The sequence below is a fragment of the Vulpes vulpes genome, chromosome 11 (assembly GCF_048418805.1).
Source record: "Vulpes vulpes isolate BD-2025 chromosome 11, VulVul3, whole genome shotgun sequence".
Lineage (NCBI taxonomy): Eukaryota > Metazoa > Chordata > Mammalia > Carnivora > Canidae > Vulpes > Vulpes vulpes.
Genome location: NC_132790.1, coordinates 9,389,561 through 9,408,762, shown reverse-complemented (window position 1 = coordinate 9,408,762; position 19,202 = coordinate 9,389,561). Strand labels below are relative to the sequence as shown.

General features: G+C 52.4%; 1 protein-coding gene and 1 long non-coding RNA gene across 2 annotated transcripts in view; both read right to left on the bottom strand.

The window, feature by feature from the left end:
- SERGEF (secretion regulating guanine nucleotide exchange factor) overlaps positions 1-19,202 on the bottom strand; it is a 218,494-nt gene that overhangs the window by 6,680 nt on the left and 192,612 nt on the right.
- LOC140594395 (uncharacterized) lies at positions 3,981-15,458 on the bottom strand. Its single transcript, XR_011995081.1, has 2 exons — positions 15,349-15,458; positions 3,981-4,210 (listed from the first exon to the last, which is right to left on the bottom strand). It is a non-coding gene; the product is annotated as an uncharacterized lncRNA (long non-coding RNA).

Below are 19,202 nucleotides of genomic sequence, written 5' to 3'. Positions count from 1 at the left end.
GCCGCTCTTCTGTCTGGAGAGCAGCCGGGAGGGGCACACACGTACACATGATGCTGAAACCGGGTGCCATCAACCCGGGTCCTGTGCCTGGCTGCTGGCCTGTACAGAGCCGCCCCGGCCACAGGCGTCACGAGCAGGGAGCTGCAAGTCTCTCTCCCCGTCACTCCCAGGACAGGGGCAGCTCCTACGGAGAGCGGTCCCGAGGACAGTGGCCCCTCCGGGCCGCTGGGGCAAGAGGCCAATGACGCCCTCAGGCAAGAGCTGAGGCAGTGGGAAGGCAACTGCACAATCAGAAAGTGGGGCTGTTCGCCCACAGTCACTCTGGAGGTGTTCTGGGCTTGTGGCCCACGTGGCCTCAGGGACGGCTGGGAGAGGAGGCAGGCTGGCCTACGGGCCCTCCGCACCGGGTGCACGGCAGCACCGGGAAGGCACTGGGGGTGAAGGCTGAGGGCGACGAGGAGCGCTGCGTGTCCACGTGGAAGAAAGGAGGAGGGCAGGGGACGAAGGGATTCAGGAGGGTCACGTTCAGACACAGCCAGAACCCCGCCGCTTCCTGCCAGCCCCGTCCCCTCGCGCTGGAACTCTGGGAGGGCTTCGTACGGGCCTCTGTGTGCCTTTCTCGCCACTCCGTTGTCTGTCCTCCACACAGAGCCCCAGTGATCCTGTTAAAACCTAAGTCAGCCACGGCACTGCTCTGCTCAGAATCCTCCAGTGGCTTCTCCGTTTACTCACATAAACAGCAGCTCCTCTGACCTGAGGCCCATGTGTTCTATGTGGCCATAGCTGCACTGACTTCCTGTTCCTCAAACAGTACTCGCCTCAGGGCCTTTGCACTTGCTGCTCCTGCTGTCTGGAATGCTCTCGCCCCTGATAACTACAGGTTCCCTCCCTCACGTTCAAATGTCACCTTATCTGACAGCTCTGTGTGAAATGGCTATCTACACCCCCTCCACCTCTGTCTTCTCATCTGCTTTATTTTCCTTTATAAATATATTTTTACTGATCATTCTCTCTCCCTCTCTCCTGACTAGAACACAGCTCTTTGAAAGCAGGGATTGTTTTGTATGCTGTTGTGCCCCAGCGCCTAAACCTTGCTCAGCATATATTAGTACTTAATACCTGTTGTGGGAATAAACCAATGAACGAGTGAACGAATGAATGAATGGCTAAGCAAGAAAATGGAGCTGCCTTGTTCTCTCCTGGAGGGCCAAGAGCGAGCCTGTGGATGTAGTGGGGAGATGCCACGGGCAGAGCGGTCTCCGCTCCCTAACAGGGAGAAGGCTGGAATGGCTGGGAGCCTGCCTGGAAGAGCAGCAGGTGGCCTGCCGCTGGAGGCTCCAAGCCCCCAGCTGGTGCGGGCCCTCCCACAGTGGGCAGAGTCTGGGAAGAGAGCTTGTGTGGTGGTGTGGGTAGGCGTGGACGTGTATGAGAGACGGAGGAATGTGGAGGCCGAAGAGCAGAGTCGGGGCATCCCCACTCAGGCCCCAGGCCTCCACGCAGGCTCCCTCAGACCAGAGAGACCAATAGCCTTGGTTCAGATGATAAAGACAAATGTGCTGAATTCCTGGGTTTGCCCCCACAGGTCTCATTTTGAGGCTGCCAGGCTGGGGCTGCTTGAGAACCTCTTTTAAAACCCCATATCTCAGAAAGTTGTCCAGTTCTTTGTCGATTGTCGATTTCTGTCCCATTACATAAGAGGAAACTGAGGCCCAGAGTGGGGCAGTACTGGCCTGAGGTCCGCACCTCCACACCTCCCCGCTGCTATCCGCAGCCCCTCTGCACCGCTGCCGGCACCGCATGGGATGGTCAGGGCGGCCCGGTGAAGATCAACACTGCATGGAAAAGAAAATTGAGTCTGGGCGAGGTGTGGAAACAGCTAAGCCGGGAGAGGCAGAGGCCAGCCTTCCCGCCAGCCCCCCCCCCCCCCCCCCCCCCCCCCGGGAGTAGGAGGTGCTGTGGCTGCTGTGGCTACATTTCCCCAGTCACCTGCGCGGAGAGCGTGCTGTGGCACGCGGCACGTTGGCTCCACTGGGTGACTATTCTTAGATCCGGGGAGCTAGAAATGATGGATTTAGAACTTACGAGGTGGAAACGTGTTGGCCTGTTTTATAAACAACTGAAATCCTCCCCACAGACTGTCTTTCTGAATTCTGTGCTCCCTGTGGAACTGCTGGCTTTCTGGGCTTGCCGGCTGCACCGGGATTGGGAACAGAAAAGGCAATGTGCCCTGTTGAGGCCCTACTAGGACCACGTATGGTGCCAGAGCTTTTGCATGACCCAGCCCATTTCACAGGGCAGGCCCGGGAAGATGGCATTGTGATCACGCTCTGTGGAGGAAGAAACAGGCTAGGAGAGATGCTGACATGAGCAGGCCTGGCGTGCGGCCTGGTCCTGCCAGCTGGGGTCTGCCCCTGGTGGGTGGAGTGTTAAGGGCACAGGCTGGCACCTCTGGAGTTCGGTTCCTTCAAGTGTGGCAAGCAGCTCTCCTATCCTCTGAGATTTCTTCCCTGGAGGTGACGTATATCCCCTGTACAACCTGGTGGCCTGTCCTCACAGCCAACCAGGGACCCTGCTCTCAGGAGGTCCCAGGTTGCCATCATCTCTCTTGGTCATTCCCAGACCTGGCCAAGGGCTCTAGGGACCATGCGCCCTGCCAGATGAACACCCTGTCCCGGAGGCTGATTTTATCAGTTAAGCCTGGGGTCACGTTAGCTACGCTGGAGTCCAAGTCTGCTGACTCTTGCTGAGCTCACAGCCCACGTATACTCCTAAACTGTGCATGAGAATCTGTGCCGTCTCCCCTGGCCTGGCCTGTGTGCAGCTGTTCTGGACCTGGCCAGAACTTTCAGGTTGTCTCCATTAATTATCATCTTATTAAATGAACACAGCAATCCTGGGGGGCACCAGCACAGATGCAGCTCCGGGACCAGGGGCAGCGGGACTCCTGCCATTTCTGGAACCTGGTCACCGACCGAGCGTCTTGACGCTGTTCTCTCCGTGCCTGTCTGGGAACCACCCGTGTGCAGGAGAGGAGGCTGGGAGTTAGAGCAGCAGTGAGGGGTGCGGGTGAGAAGGTCTGTTCTGGAACCCAGAGTCGGGGCCAGAAGAATGCACATGCAGACCAGAACATAGGGCTCTAGGGAGAAGCCACTGGATATAACAGGCCTGAGAAGGAAATCGCCCTTGCTTTCCCATCACTCACTCGATGCCTGCCGAGCATCCGCTCTGCGTGTGGGGCCGCAGCCCACTCAGCTTGGTGCATGGGGCACACGGCGAGTGGCCCTCAGGCAGCACATGTGCTAGGTCGGGGCACCTGGGAGAGCGGTGGCCAGTTCTTCAGAAGGATCAAAGCCTTTTGGGAATAGAGTCTCTATTTTTTTCAGATAGTAAATTTTTTTTTTTAAGATTTTATTTATTTATTCATGAGAGAGAGAGAGAGAGGCAGAGACACAGGCAGAGGGAGAAGCAGGCTCCATGCAGGGAGCCCGACGTGGGACTCGATCCGGGGTCTCCAGGATCACACCCTGGGCCGAAGGCACTAAGCTACCTAGGCTGCCCCCAAATAGTAAATTTTTATTGAACTTCAAGACAGTCAAGAAAAAAAAAAAAAAAAAAAAAAAAAAAGAAAGGAAATATAATAGGAAAAAAACCTAAGGGATTAGTCCTTTTAATTTACATTAATGTATTATTTTCCTTTTAAGAAAACTTGATTTTTTTAGAGCAGTTTCACGTTCACAGAAAAATGGAGCATAGAGTACAGAAAGTTCCCTGTCCCCACACATGCACAGCTTCCCCACGACCAACATCCCGCACCTGAGCGGCACATTTGTTACAGGTGAGGACCCCAGCTTGACACATCATTGCGGCCCAAAGCCCACAGTTTACATTAGAGGCCCCTCTTGGCAATGTTGTACCTTCTTCTCTGGGTTTTGACAAATACCCGATGACATGCATCCACCGTTACAGCATCAGACGAATAGTTCACTGTCCTAAGTGCTCCGCGCCCCATCTATTTATTTATGGTTTTATCCGGCAGTGAACACACGAGCGGAGGAACAGTTACAGAGCGCCCGAAGGCTCACGCGCGCTCTAGCGGGAGGAGTAGAGCGGGGATAAGACGCAGGCCGCGTCCTCCAGGGCCGCACGTTCTGCAGGGGGAGCAACAAGCAAGCAGACGCACAAGCCGACGGGATGCAGCTGGTGATAAGAGCTATAAAGAAACAGAGTGGAATGACAGGATGAGAAGGACGGGGTGGGGAAGTCCTCTCCAGTAGGGTGGCCTCTGAGCTGTGACCTGAAAGGTGAAAGGTGCCGGCCACAGGCACATCCCGCCCCATCAGGGGCACCTGGAGGACGCGCTCTCCGGGCGGAGGCAACGACAAGCACCAAGTCCCCAAGTGGGCACAGGGAGGAGGCTGCTGCGCCTGGGTGGGGTCCCTGGGTGGGGTCCAGGAGTGGGTGTGAGGCCGGCAGGAGGCAAGGGAGGTCTGTGGAGGAGCTGGGGGTTGATTCGGAGAATGCTGAGAAGCCACTGGAAGGTTTAAGCCGGGACTGAAAGATCTGACCTAACCTGAAAAGGCCGCGGCGAAAGGCAGACCAGGGAGGCATTCAGGAGGCTCCCGCGTGCAGAGGGGCGGGCTGGGGGCTGGGGGCCGTGGTTCCCACAGATTCCCTCCACCCTCATAGCACGGCGTCCGGGACCTGCCAATGGTCTGACCCAGGGAGTGGAAGGGGGGTTCACTACAGCGGCACTAACATTTATGAGGCTGAAGGGCCTGGGGGGAGGCTGGGCTGGGCGAGAAAACCCGAGAGTTCTGTTCTGGACATGAATGAACAAATGAATGAATGAATGAATGAATGAATGAATGAATGAATGAATGAATGAACACCCGTCCCAAAGACCCTTCTGGTGAGCCCGGGGGACTGTGAACTGAGTGAGAAGAGGGCAAGTGCGGGAAGGACACCGCAGGAGCTCCCAGGTGAGCCGCGGGCAGCTCAGGAGGCATCGGCGTGCTTCGGACTCCAAGGCGCCTGATTCGGTGCCTTCCTCACGCTGAGGTCCAGCTTGTTTTTTGCATTTTCTTGAGCGGAAGTGCATGACGGGGACGCGCGCGTACTACACAGGCTGATAAATACAAACGTCGTCTGTGAATGTCCCTACTTTATAAAAAACCATAAAATGCTTGAAAGCAAAACTGCCCTTTTGGGTAATTATAACCCACCAGCCCAAGTTCTCCCCGTGGTCCGGAGGGAAGCAGCACCCTCCCCTCAGCCTGGTGAGTGGCGGCCAGGGCTGCGGGGCCGGGGACACCTCCCCTGGGGCGGGTGTCAGCCGGAGGAGCGAGCCAGAGATGCCGCAGCCCTGCCGCCAGACTCTCCCCAACAAACGTGTTCCCAGGGAATGTGAGGCCGCCCAGGCTGAGGGCCTGTGAGGGAGGCGGCTCGGAGAGGCCCTCTGGCCCTGGGCCCGAGAAGACCACACACTGCAGCTGGGGAGGCCTGGGGAGGCCCGCCGGGCTCCCTGCCTACGTGACTGTTCCCTCGCTGGGACTACTCTGCCTCCCGTGGGCTCGGTCCCAAGGAACAGCTTCCCCTGTTGCCCCAGGGGGCTAGAAGCTCTAGGGTGGAGGCCAGCCATGTGTCCCCAGAGTGCGAATCTTCCAGGGGCATCTCAGCTCAGAAGGAAATCCAAAGTTTGGACCTTGGTCTATACGGCTCCGTACCAGCTGGGCCCCAGCTACCTCTCTGATGCCTACTGCTACCACGCCTGTCCCATTCATTCCTCCTGAGAGCCACGGTGGCCTCCTTGCTGTTCCCAACTGGCCAGTCGGGCTTCCAGCTTCAGCCTTCACACCGGCTGCTCCCTCTGCCTGGGACACTCCTCTCCAGGAATCCACATGGAGGCCTACCCCCCTGCATTCGGGGCTCAGTTTAAATGGCATGTTCTCAGAGAACTTTCCCTGACCACTCAACCCCGTCCTGCTGTCCCCTGACACTGCTTTATTTTCCTTCCTAGCACACACCGCCCCATCACGTATTTACTTGTCTCTTCACTAGAACGGAAAACTTCTTGAGAGCAAAAATTTCATTTTGTTCAAATGCTGCTTCCCCAGCCCTGAGAATAGTTAAGGGTATATGAAAGGTGCTCAATAAATATTTGTTTTAGGAATGAATAGGTGTCACTTGCCCCAGGAGGAGCTCATTCCCTTGAGAGGGAAACCCAGTCAAAGAACTGGTTAGGCCACCCCAGGGGGCACCAGAACGCTGAGGGGTGTCTGCAGGGGGCAGTCAGGGCAGCCAGGGCAGCCTGTGTCCAAGGCACGTGTGGTCTGTAGAGTGCCTGCAGCCTCAGTTGTGCGGAAGAGACACGTTACAGCTAGCGACTGGTCAGACGCAGCCTTTGGCTCTCTCAGCCTGGCCAAGCCTGTCCTTGCTCTTTGAACAAGCACCCAGCCAGTCCCCTGCAGGCAGACGCTCCCCTGCCCTAAGCAGGAAGAGTCCGCTGGACAGCATGCATCTCAGGTTCTCATTCCATGGGCCAGGGAATTTGGAAACAACTGTTGTTCCTCAGTAGCTATGGAGCCAGACGGGCTTGGAGTTGACCTTGCCTGTTACCGGCTGTGTATTTCTGAGCTTTGGTTTCTTCATCTGTAAATAAGGACAATCACCCTTCCTTTACCCCCGAATGTGTGGCGTGCTCAGCACAGAGTCCACACTGTGATGCACACATGGTTGACACTTGTTTCCTCCCCCATCTCGCCAGCTGCTGCCCAGGATCCAGTTCCCAGCCCTCCTTGGTCTGGTCTCTCTTGCTCCAGATGTTAGTACATTTGGGACTATCCCCAGCACAGGGCACATGATAAAAGCGTGCCATCCCTACTCTGCTCCCATCCCCTAAAACCCCTTGCATGGAACAAGTAGGTAACACTTTACATAAGTTGCGGTTGAGAGCTCAGATCAGTGATTGAGGTGTCCCGACAGGCCCAAGCCACTGAGCATTGCTATGGAAACCACTCTGCTATTCTCCATGGTGTCACTTGTTTCCTGGCTCTGCTGCCTTGGCGGCACAGGGGGAGGGCAGTGGATTGAGGTCCAGGAAGATCAGACTCCTAGCGGGGCCTATGTGCCTATGGGCTGCATGACCGAGCCTACCTCTGCTTCTTCCTGGGTCTTACTTTCCCCAGCACCAGGCAGTAGGCCACTGTTCCTCAAGCCATGGCCTGACGGTGACGATCTGCACTTGTTAAAGCCAGAGTTCTGGTGCCCTGTCAGACCAGCCATCACGGTCTGCCTTGGAAGGTCATGATGAATGCCAGAGTTTGAGAGCCACTGATGTAGGAGTTAGACTAGCTAAACTGTTTTCAACTTCCCAGGGGATAGAACAGGTAACACTTGAAGCTGTTGTGGTTGGAGCAGGGGTGATGGGCTCAGAGCCTCAGAGCCCCCTTGTGCTCAGCCCCCCACCACCCACCACAGGCTCCACAGCATCCTAGAGCTTCCCAGAGCACAGTCTGAAAACTCCTAGACTCAGTGATTTCTAGCATCTTCCCTAGAAGGGAAGTCAAACATTCATTCATAGATATTTACTAGGTGCCTTCTGCTTTCTTTACGCAGGTATTCGTCTGAAGTCAGTAGACCTATTACTTACTAGATGCGTAATCTTGGGCCAGTTAATGTCTCTGGGACTCAAATTTCTCATTTGCAAAATGGGAAAGGGATACCTTTTCCCCTTCCTTATAGGATTCTTATAATGGTCAAATAATCAAGTGAGAGCACCTATAAAGAAGTGGCGTGGGGCGCCTGGATGACTCAGTCGGTTGAGTGTACAACTCTTGGTTTTGGCTCAGGTCATGATCTTGGGGTTGTGGGGATCAAGACCCATGTTGGGGTGTCTGTTTTTCCCTCTCCCTGTGCCCCTCCCCCTACTCGTGTGCTCTTTTTCTCTCTTTCAAATAAACAACCTTAAACAAACAAACAAACTAACTAACAAGTGGCGTGTTACCCGGAGGAGACTCTTCAGACACTAACCACCACTGCTACTACTATTGGTTTTAGTATAATATATAACCACCTCAGGTCGCAGAACTAAGGTCCTTAGAGGCCTCTGTAAATGTTAGTCTACTACTCTCTGCAGAGAGAACTTCTGGAGAGTGTAACAGGGCTGGGGGGTGCCACTGGCCTAAAAGCTTCATCTAAAAGACAGCACTTTGCCCAACAGGGGTGTTCCTGAGGTTTAAGAGCATTACTCAGTTTGTGATCTTCTAAGTGGAATATTTCTCTACTATCCAAACTTTCTTCATTGGTCATATATTACTTTCATAATAAAAGGGTTTTTTTAAATGTTGAAAATACTGTCTGATATCCAAAGTTCTTTCAAAAACTCTTATGTCTTCACCTGGTGCTTTATAATTTTTTAAAAGATTTTATTTATTCATGAGAGACAGAAAGAGAGAAAGAGAAGCAGGCTCCACGCAGGGAGCCCGACACGGGATTCGATTCCAGGTCTCCAGGATCATGCGCTGGACTGAAGGCAGCGCTAAACCACTGAGCCACCCGGGCTGCCCCATCTGATGCTTTAAAATGAGTTCAGACGAGGCACTCAGAGCAAGGGCAACTGTCAGGCTCTGCTGGGAAGGGGCAGCATGGGCCTACTGGAGGACCGCAGGGCCAGCTCTGCCACTAACTCAGCACGTGGGCTTGGGTGAGCCACTGCCCCTCCCAGGTCCCCTGTTTCCATACCTATAAACCCAAGGCACTAGCTTCACTAATCTCCAGCTCTGATGGCTAATGTTTCAGGACAATGGAGTGTACCTCCCAACATGCCCTGGCTGTCATTTCAGACACATTTAGATGTGCTAAGGCTGCTGCCTTGCTGGGCTTGAAGTGGCTCATGGAGACGCCATTTGCTGAAAACAATGCCCCTCTCCCTAGAGAGTTTCAGACTTTTCAAAGCACCACTATAAACCCAAGGCAGGAAGATCAGAGAGCAAGCATGTCTAGAAGAGAGGCGGTTCACTTAGGAACTGCACCCTTCTAAGTGATGGGTCATGACCTAAATCATGGCATTTTGACTCCAAGCTCAGAGCTCCTTACTTCACTGGGATCACGCCCCAGTACTCTCAGTCCCATAGAAGAAATATGGGCCCAAAGAGCTTTCATTGGTGGATCACCAGAGCTGAAGTCAGAGGACAGGACCAGGCTCCCGCTCCAGCTCTTCCTGCTGTGCGCCTCTGGACTACCCACTCCCTGGTACTGAGCCTCAGCAGCTTCCTCCCGAATGGGGGTGTGGTACTCCTGACAGTTCCATGCTACAGTGAGGTTCGTGTGAGGGGGAATGCAGACATTTGTATATTATAAAGCTATATATTAGTTACCAAAAGCACATATATTGTGCCCAAAGGTTGAAGGACTCTATTCCTGTCCTTCAAGAAACCAACAATCCTGGGAAGTAAAAGTTTCAGGCCACAGGGAGCTGGATATGAGACGTGAATGGGCAAGTCACTTCATTCTGCAGGCTGAGCTGAACAGGATGCTGGGCCTGTCTGACCCCAGTCCTATGAGACCAAACAGCGCCAAAGCTCAACACACTTTACAGGAGTGTACAGCCTATCAATGTGGACAGTTCTTTGTTCCGAGCATTCATCCAATCAACAGACATCCTTCTACTACCAATTCCAGGTAAAGTACTACCTGGGTGTTCATGTACATGAGGAAAGAGAAGGAGGAACGAGCAAAGATGAATAAGATAGTCCCCTCCTTTTAAGGAATTCCCAGTCTCTTAACAACTAGCATTTCCTGAGCTCTCCCTACATTCTGGGAGTTCTGTGATACTACTTCCACTCTCTCCCTTCACACCCCGGTGGGCAGGAAAGTTCAGAATTCCTATTCAGCCCTGAAGGTGAGGGTCAGGCTCACCTGAAAACTGAATGGTGGAGCCAGGACTCAAACCCAGGTCAGTCGACCTCCAGATCCTAAGTTCTTAACCCCTATGTTCTGTGACCTCCGTATTTTGGATACCTTAGGCAAGCATCTTCTTTTCTGGAGAGGCTCAATGATTCTAGTGGGTACAAGAGATAAGGCAATACTTGTGAGCCAAGACAGAGAATAAGAAATGCCCATCTGAAGTGAGGTGTGAGGTGCAGAGATCTTGGGAAAGGAAGGCAGAGTGTCCTCCACCCACTGAATAGGTGGAGTAAGGCCACAGTCAGGCTTTTGCTTCAGGCTCAGAGCAGCAAGTTCAGAGAGTCAAGGCTGACACGTGTCCACCTCCACCAATGTCTTTTCTCCCACCAAACCAAACGGCCCATCCCATCTACTCACTCCATCTGCTTTCCCAGCTGGGCTTTTGTTCATACTGTTCCCCTTTACTCTTCCCCATCTCCTCTTACTTTTTTCCTCCAGGAGGTCTCTCCTGACCCTGCGGCTCTCCCTGATAGACTAGTACAGAGAGCTTTAACTGCTTAAATACCATTTCATCAAGAAGCCTCCATACCGATGGAACAGCATTTTCCTTTAAGACCTGGTCCTTGGTGCAAGGCTCCCTGTCTTCACAATTTGCTCTGTCTCTACTGGAGAAAGAGCAGTGGCCCTTCTCCATCTGAAAATTTCACAGCAGCAGATGCCAGTAAGGTTGCCTGGAGAGTCTGGAATGCCATGTTGCCATAGTAACAGCACACCAAGGTTCGGGATGCTTTATCCCCCATGAGCTGCCCTGGCAGTGCCATGCCAGGCTGCTGGTGGAATCTTCCTTGATGAACCAAAGGAAAAAAAAAATCCCATTAATGGACAAGCAACTGCTCCACTGGTGTTGAGATTCAGCTTTTGCAAACATACTTGTGGGCCACTCAAGTGGCTGTTGGCTGATAAGGAGGCCAGACCCCAGCTCTCTACACTATGGCTCACTCGGGGTAATACGGGTTTTAACTGGCTCAGCCAACAAAGCAGGCCCTCCCCCACTCCAGCCCCCAAATTACCACTTCTCTTGTTTGATGCTGCCAGCCAGGGATCTGCCTGCGTGGACCCTGGCAATTAGCACAGCACTTGCATTTGTTGGGGAATTAAGAGTCACTGATTAGTCTAATTCCACGCCATTTACAGGCAGTGAGTATCAGCCTGAGATTGACTTTTCCCACCAGTGGCCCAGAGGTGGCTAGATCATGGCCTGAGCTTGAAATGGAGGCAAGGGCCTGGTGAGCTTGACTGTGAACCAGGTGGAGAGACAGGTCTCACCTTCAGGCCCGGCAAAATGTCAGCCATTTTCCAATGGGAGCCATTGCCTCCCCCAGTTCTGCCTGCCTACAGGAGCTGAAGACCAGAAGAACGTGTCTCCAAATTAAAGGCATGCCTATTTCCAGGTCAATCCTGACCAGAAAGGGAGCCCATTTCCCTCTGACAGCCTTCCTGAGGATCCCCATTGCGAATGCCCAGCCAAAGGACTAGTGTCCTTTAAATTGAGAGTTTCTGAGGCTAGAGGGTCTGAGTTAATTCTGGCTGGATGCTCAAGACCCTGACACTCTGCCTACACTCTGTTGCCATCTCACCACCTGAGATGGCCTGAACCCCTGTTGATGTCTGACTGGATCCCCCTGGGATCTGAATGTCCTACAATAATTACCTTAAGATTCCTGCTCTCAGATCCCTCACCTTCCTGCTGAAGGACCCCCAACAGCCCCTTCAGGATACACAGCCTCCAGGATATATTCTTAGGATCATATAGGCCTCTACACCTTGGAAGGTTGATCCCTATCCTGACCTATAGCAAGAGCCAACTCCATAGTTAGTATGGCTCCCCTAGGTTTCTACCCTTTCCTGCCAATTTGCTTGTACACAGCATAGAAAAGACACGAGCATGTGGAGCTCGTTGACTGCATATGTGCCCATGGACACTAGGTAACTTCCAGATCCCTTCAACGAATTTCATAGACATTGAGGCCTTGCTGGACAGGCCTTGATGACTAAGCTTCCCCTAATTCCAATGACCCTAATTTCAAGTTTGGTCAAAAACAGGATCCTTCTAGTCACCGCCCCCCCCCAAATTATTGAGTTTATCTTGGTAGATGCCATCAGGGACACAGAATGAACCATTAAGGAATATATAGTCTAGGTGACCAGAGGAGACTTCCCAACAGAAAAATAAAAGTTAAGGGGGGAGAAGGAGGAAGGGCCTTCCAAGCAGGAAGAACAGTGTGAACAAAGGCTTTGCTCGGAAGGTAGATGGAGCTTATAGAGCTAATGGTGGTAGCTCGGTTTGGTGGAAGGAGAGGCAATGCAAAAGGCAGTAGAAAGAAATAAATTTGGAATGACAGGTAGGGGGCATATCACTGCAGATGGCTCAGGAAATATAATCCTCAAAACGCCTGACTAAAGATTTTGGACTTTATCCAGCAGCCATTGGAAGCCACTAAGACTTGAGCAAGGGAGGAGCAGAATCAGAGCTGTGCTTCAGAAGCAAAATCTGGATAATAACAGTCATCATCATTGTCGTTGTCGTCACGGCGGATTACATTTAGGGAGCACTTTGGCTGAACGTGGAGGAGGGGCTACAGGAAGATCTGCTCGGAGAAAGAGGTAAAGTCCACGAGAAAGAGGATGAGCGAACCCCCCAGTCTCAGAAGCGGTGGGATGCAGAAGGCAGATGGCAGGAGAGAAAGAAGGATGCAGCACTGAGAGGACCTGGCATCTGTGAAGCTGCGGGTACAGAGGGTGACAGGAGTCAGCCTCAGCCAGAGGACTGGGGGGATGGACATCACAGCTAGGTTTAGGATGTGAGACTCTGATTCATAAGCCTCGTAGATGGATCTAGAATCCAGTCCCAAGGACATAGTCACAATACCCCTCTTGTCACCTGGACTTCAAGAAAACATATGGGTAGGAACAAACCATGCAGAAGGGCAGCTATCCTGGGAAGACTTACTCTTCCACACTCTGCCCTGATCCTACCAACCAAGAACCTGCTGGCTGAGGTGAGAAGGAAAGGACCTGGAGGGGGTGTCCTCTCCTAGCTCTGACCCTTGTGCCTTCTGGGTGCAGGCCATTCTGTCATGAGAAGCATCAGACTGGGGCCCTCAGATAGGGAGGTATCCCACCTTGTTTACTTCTCTGTCCTTAGGTACCACTGCTACCCTATGCCCCTGGGGATGACGGCCCTCAGAGGGATGGCAAGAGCTAGCTCGTCCAAGATCGCTCTTGCTCCTCATGACCTGCATGAACCCTCTGCTTTGATCGGAGGGCTTCCCACCCGCTCCACTCTCACCTGTGCTCTACAGCCTCTGACCGTACTCATACATGTTCCTTCCATTTCTTCTAGTCAGGAAGGCCCTCATCCGTTTCTTCTGGGCCAGTCCAAATCCTTGTCTGGCCTTCAAGGGTTGGCTCAAGTCCCTCTACCAGAAGGCCTACAACAAGTGCCCCTTCACTGAGCTACAGCACTTAGAACAGAAGTGCCAGAGCAGGAAGGGAACTTTGAGATCCCTGGCCCAACCCTCTCAATGCTATGGAAAAGGGCACTGGAAGGGAAGAGTCTGCCCAAGGCAGAGGGGCCAGGACCACGTAAACTCGTAAACTCGCTGGACAAGCCTCTCAGGAACTGGAAGGCTCTGCTTTGTTTCGCCTGTGCATAACACTGCGGGGGCGGGGTGGGGTGTGGAGGGATGCCTCCTGTGTCTCTACTCCTCTGGCACAGAGCCCTGGCTTGCAGGTAGCTCAGGAAATACAATCCTCACTAGCTAGAGCCTCAGAAAGGCAACAGGTCCTGAGGAAAAAGCAACACTGGGGGAGAAGGAAAAAAACCCTCCTTTCAGCAGTTCTCCACTGTTCTGGGACGCGAGCCAAGCCTAGCCTCTAGATTGGGGTGGGATAGAGATGATGCATTCAAGAGGGCTTTTATATCCAAAAGAGATTTCCGCATCCAACGCCAGGGCTTCCTGGGAGTGTAGCTGGAGAGGCTGGCTGAAGGGGTCATGCTGAGGCCAGCCTGCACCCGAGGGGCACTGGTACTGATGGTCATACCAGCTGTGGCAAGGTTTTTCTTTTAAAGTTGAATCTTCAGGTTTTTAGGGTGAAAAGAACTCTTCAAGATCATGTAATCTAATGCCCTAATTTTTCAAATAGGAAAACAGGCCTTGGGAAGGAAAGAGATTTGAACAGTCAAGTCATACCTCAGGGTCACAGCCAGAACACAGCTCTGAGGCCTCCTGCAGGGACCCTTTACTCACTGGGTCCCCCATGGGTGTGCAAGGAGAGCATCCAGTAGGGGTAAAGGGCCACCAGAACTTCCTACGCCATATTTTTAAATGTCCAAACTCAATTACCGATTGACAGGCGATGCAGGTTTAAAGGGAAGTATTAGGTTTGCCTGCGGCTCCAAGTGAAAAAGCCACTTGCTTGAAATCATACAGCTAGAAAAAGGTGGTACCAAAACTCAAGTGCAGATTTCTCTGGTTCCAAAGTCCATCCTTTCCCACTGGCTCAGGCTGCCACCCACACTGCCTCTGGGCTCGGAAGAGAGGAAGAAAGGCAAGACAGACAGACACCCTGAGAGTCTGAGAAAGGATTCCATTGGACAGATACTTCCTGGGGGAGCCCCTCTTTTGCCAGAGATCCTGAGCCAGGTGCTGGAGCCACGGAGAGGAAATGGGATCCAGAAGCACAGAGACTCATAAGAAACTTCCAGGGAGATTCTAAATGAGCAGTTATAAAGGTTGGAGGAGAAGCAAACACAGCCCTTTAATTCTACAGAAGAATGAGGCTGAGGGTCAGGACAAGAAAAGGATGATGCGAAAGAACTGGCTGGCAGGGTGGTGCCTGAATATGCGTGTGCCCCCAGCCACAGCCACCTTTGGGCCTGGTCCGCAGGAACAGTCACTACCGAGCTGCTGAGTCAGGACGCAGATGAATGAAACTCCTACCCCAAGGAGAATCGAGATGCAGCTCCAGTCCCCACAGAGAGAGGGTCCAACCCCCAAGTGGGGTCCTGCGCCCCCCTCCATCTGTAGAGGGCGGGAGGCAGCTGGCAGGTCCCAAAATGCTGACACAGAGAGGGACAGGAGCTTCCAGCCCCAGCCAACTTCTCCATGGCAACGAGATGACAGAAAATTGCACAGGAGACTGAGAAGCCAGTTTTAAAATAAAGACACAAAACACTCTGAGTCTAACATCACACATGCACAGCAACAGCTCAGCCTCCCAGGCCCTTGGAAGGGGTAGGCCCAATCACTAAAAAAGGCACCTCCTTCCCAGCCGCCCATCCCCCTGCCAGGGGGGCCCTGCCTCCCCTCCCACTGTGCACTCTGCCGAGAGCTGCGCCATCCCTCTTGCTCTGCACTCTCTGCTTCAGGCACTGCATCAAACCTGAACAAGGGCAGAGGCTCCTCAGGGGCCAGGCTGGGGCTGGCCAGGTCCTAGGGCGAGCAGGCTGTGGCAGCTGGCTTCCTGTCGCATGGCTGCAGGGGTGGCTGCAGCGGGCGCCACCGACCAAGGAAGGGCAGGGCAGCGACCCCTTTCCTCCGTCTGTCTCCTGATGGCCAAATCCGGCTTCATCCTTCAGGGCTCAGCTGTATTTGCCTTCATCTCCCCGGGATGACTCAATCGCACACACCTTCCAGTGCGGATCCAAAGCCCTCTGTTTGCATTTCAAATATAAAACTTTTCATTATACTTCTGCTTGCAGAAGTCGACGGTCGACTTTGCATTATACTTCTGCTTATTCTGCGCCCCCCTCCCAGCAGAGCGCCTGGTCTGTGATAAAGCCTCAATAAATGTTTTCGGAATTGAATCAATAGCACAAGAAAACATTTTAATTTGAGTAGCAGGAGACTAACCCTCCTTCAGTCTATGGGAGTCTGCGGAGACTACCTTGTGCTTCCAAAGCCTTGGGTGCTTTGGGAGCAATATCACCCCGCTCCGGTGCTGCTGCCCTTCCCACTGGGACCCCCTCACTGGCTGTCTGCTCCGTGTGTGCTCTTCTTTACAGTTTTATAGACGTGGCCATATTCAGAAGGATGCCCCCAAACAAGCTGGGTTCAATTCTCCCTAGATCATCTCCCGTCTGTGTGGGCCTAGGCAAGTCTTTGGACCTTGTCTGCAGGATGGGAACAGTCCATTTCCATACCTATATCCTGCCCACCTCATAAGGGTGGTGTGAGGAACAGAGATGACTAATTGTGGAGGTGCACTAAAAGCTATAAGGTAGGGGCACCTGGGTGGCTCAGTGGCTTTAAGTGTCCGACTCTTGGTTTAGGCTCAGGTCATGATCTCAGGGTCCTCAGGTTGAGCTCCACATCAGACCCCACACTCAGTGCAGTCTGCTTAAAATTTTATCCCTCTCCCTCTGTCCCTGCTCTCACATACACTCTCTAAAACAAATAAATAAAATCTTAAATAAAATAAAGGCTGTAAGGTGGTACCTGTACAAAGCTAAGGTAGAAATGGAGTGTTGTTTCCAGAATTTTATGAAAGTGGAAGCTGAGGCCTAAATTCAGGAAGTGACTCTACAATCACACGGGGAAGTAGGGGCAAAGCAGGATCCAGGTCTAAGTCCGGGTCCAGCGCCTTTTCCCTAACCTTATGCTGCCATAGAGGACCCATCCAGGGATTCTTTGGCAAAAGCAATTCCACATTCCATTAAACGGAGAAGCACTTTGGATCACCTGCGGAGTATAAATCTCTGTGATGGAACGGAGTCCAGCTCTCTCCTTCCAGGCATGATGCCACCTGAAACATTCTAGGCAGGGAGTTAACTCTTACTCGCCCACCAAGTGTTTCCTTGCAGTCTCCTAGTCACTGCTAGCTAGCCCTGCGCCAGAAAGGCTGCCCAGGCGGGTCAAACCGTCTTGCCCCGGTCTTCTGATCCAATCCCAGAAACAAAAATAATGAACGCCACACTGCAGGTACTGGAGAAGCGGATCAGAAACAACCTGGACAGAACACAGAGGGAAACTGGTATGGCTCCGAATGCAGACTTCAACGGAAAACCACGAAGCCTCCTCCAGGGCTTGACTCAGGAAGTAGGGACACTGATTCCCTAGGGTGTGAAGTCAGCAGAAACAGATCTCAGAGCGACAGGAGGGACACACAGGTCTCACTGCCCAGATTCTAATAGTTTCCAGGCCCACACACCAGAGATGTCACTGAGTGAAGCCTCTTCAGACCTCAGCAGTGACTTTGAAAAGAAGAAAGAGAGGCAAGGGAATGTCTGTTGAGAACCCTAGCCTTTTTGTGGTCTAATGGTTAACTCTGTGCCACCCTGGCCAGCTTTTGGTGTGACCAGTTGTTTCTGGACACCAGTCTAGATGTTGCTGTAAAGGTTTTTTTTTTTTTTTTTTTTTTTGAGATGTGATTAACATTTACAATCAATTGTGGTGGGCCTCATCCAATCAGCTGAAGGCCTTAAGAGCAAAGGCTGTTAACTGAAGAAGGAATCTTGCCTCAAGGTTGCAACAGAGAAATCCTGCCTGAGTTTCTAGCCTTTGGATTCAGCACTGCAACATCAACTCTCACTTAATCTCCAGCCTGCTGGCTTATCCCAAGGATTTCAGACTTGGCAGCCCCCACGACCATATGAGACAATTCTTTAAAATAAATCTAGATAGATCGGTCGACCGATCGATCCTGTTGGTTCTGGGTTTTTTTGGAGAACCTTAACTAATACATGACGACACATGAGACCGGGTGTTTGCATCTAGCTTACTTCATGTAATCCTCCGAAAGACCTGAGAGGTAGGTTTTGCTATTTTGATGTTTGCCTACAGATAAGGAACTGAGGTTCAGAGAGTTGAGTCACTTGGTAACGGAGACCCCAAAGCTTATGCTTTACCAATTTCATCACAGGGTTTGAGGAAGTAGAATTTCTCTGAAGAATGCTGGGACAGGAATTCCTCGCCAACAGTCTTGCTGATTGCTGAGCTCTCCTTCTCCACGGGGATGCAGTTAGTGCCAACAGGACTGGGGGTATGAATAGGTTTGCTCATTCAAGCAAGACAACCTGCTTTTGCAAAACATGGTTTTTAGGATCTCCATTCTTCCCTGGGATCTGCATCTGATTTGGGATTTGGATCTGCACAAATACCTGAGTGTCTTACGGCTTCTCAGCCTGAGCTCTGAGTGTCAGGGGAAGACACGGATTTTTGTTAATCCGCGAGTGGACTTCCTCCCGAAGGCAAGTCCAGGCTGGAGACTATTTCCATTTGGCTCCTGGTGGGAAGCAGGTAGACTGTTCTCAAGCAGCCTTTCTTCTGCTTCCTCAGGCTGCCTTAGCCTCTCACCACGGTCTCCGGGAAGCAGGAGAATTCTTCCCCTGAACAACCTTAGCCCAAGGATGGAGGAACCTCTTTCCCATTAATGCAGCAGAGGTAGGGCAGGATTTGCACATGGAAGTTTACTAAATGCTAGGGGCGCTAAAAAGAAAGAATCCCAGCATCCAAAACATAACTCCAGGCAGGCAGGCAGGGCTGCCAAGATGAGCTTTCTGACCCTAACATCTCCTCTCTCTCTCCAAGGGGCTGGGACATACATCTGCAGCAGCTTTTGCTTCCTGTCCTTTGAATTCCCAGCAGCAGTATCCCCTTGGTCACTGTCTTGCTTATTCTCTCAAAGGCACAGCCTCCCAGAGCAGTACTTCCTGATATGTTAAGGCACATGTGAGATATGACAATGCTTGACACACTGGCTGAAGGGGGAGGTGACTGGGTGGTCCAAAGACTGGTGCCTGCCAGCAGCCCAAGCCTGGCTAGCCACCGTCGGCGGCTCATGGTCTTCATCCCCTGGTTGGGAAATCTGTCCTACAGAGCCTTGCTGCACTTGTGACCCAAGTCAGGAGATCCAACATCAACCCTGCCTTCTGCCTAGGCCAATCCTTTCATTTCTGAGCTCGGGTCTGGGTGGGGGTTCTACTTCCTCCTCCGATAATGGCCTGGAATGTGGTGACAAGCAAATGATATCATCACTCAGATGAAATCTCAAATAGAGAAATGGCCTTACTCATTATACACCAAAAGGTGGTCCTTCGAGGACCAGGCAAAGTACTCCTTTTCCTCAAGAAGCCTGTCAGGACAGGTGCATTGTCTTCTGTGTCTACTGAAAGACCAGGGGTTCCTCCCTCCTGCTGCTGGTGTTGCTGTGCACCTCTTCCTCCCCGCCAAAAAAGAGTTACCTGCATGTTTTTAGTAGCTGCTACTGTTTATGATCACCATCAGCCAGTACTCCAG